The following is a 927-nucleotide window of genomic DNA, read 5'->3' on the forward strand; positions in this document are numbered from 1 at the left end:
AAACTTTTCTGGTATTCTCTGCTTTCAGTTGAGATCCCAGTTGAGATCTGTATGACATCTGCCAAATCCAACTTGGATTTCTGTAATTCTTTGTCAATATACTGTTTTTGTGTTATCTTCAGCAAAATTTGTATTGCATGAGATATTAATGATATTGCTCTGTGATTTCCACATCCCACTGGATCGTCTCTCTTTGGAATGGGTACAAGTATGAATCTCTTCCAATCTGTTCACCAGGTAGTTGTCTTCCAAACTTCTTGGCATAGATGAATGAGTGTCTCCAGTGCTGCATTAGTTTTTTGAAAGATTTCAGTTTTAAGTCTGTCAATTCCTGGAGACCTGTTTTTCACCAAAGCCTGTATTACTGCTTAGACTTCTTCTCTGTCATTGTTTCTTGATTATTTGCTACGTCTTAAAATGGTTGAGCATTGATTATTTATTTTTGCTACAGTGGATTTATATACCTTCTAACTTCTTATGATGCTGTCTGTATCATCCAATATTGTGCCCATAGAATTCTTCAATATTGTAAGTTGAGGCATGAATTTTTCTTTCAGCTTGTGAAGTGCTGAGCATGTTTTTCCCTTTTGATTTTTTAACTCCAGGTCTTTGTGTATTTCATTGTAATAATTTACTTTGTCTTCTGAAGCCACTTTTGGGATGTTCTGTTTATTTCTTTGACTACCACATTTGTTCCATTTGCTATGACTTCTGTATGCTGAAGAGTAAGTTTCAGAGTCTCATCTGAGATCCATTTTGGTCTTTTCTTTTAATCCTTTTTTTTTTGTTTTTGTTTTTTTGTTTTTTCCCCTATATCATGTTCTTTGTGTCATCCCACAGCTATTCTGATTATTAGTTTCTTACATATTAACTTTGATCTTGACATGGCTTCTAAATCCAGGTGGGGTATGTTCAAGGTCTTATTTT

Source organism: Chrysochloris asiatica, unplaced genomic scaffold, assembly GCF_000296735.1.
Source record: "Chrysochloris asiatica unplaced genomic scaffold, ChrAsi1.0 scaffold00185, whole genome shotgun sequence".
Lineage (NCBI taxonomy): Eukaryota > Metazoa > Chordata > Mammalia > Afrosoricida > Chrysochloridae > Chrysochloris > Chrysochloris asiatica.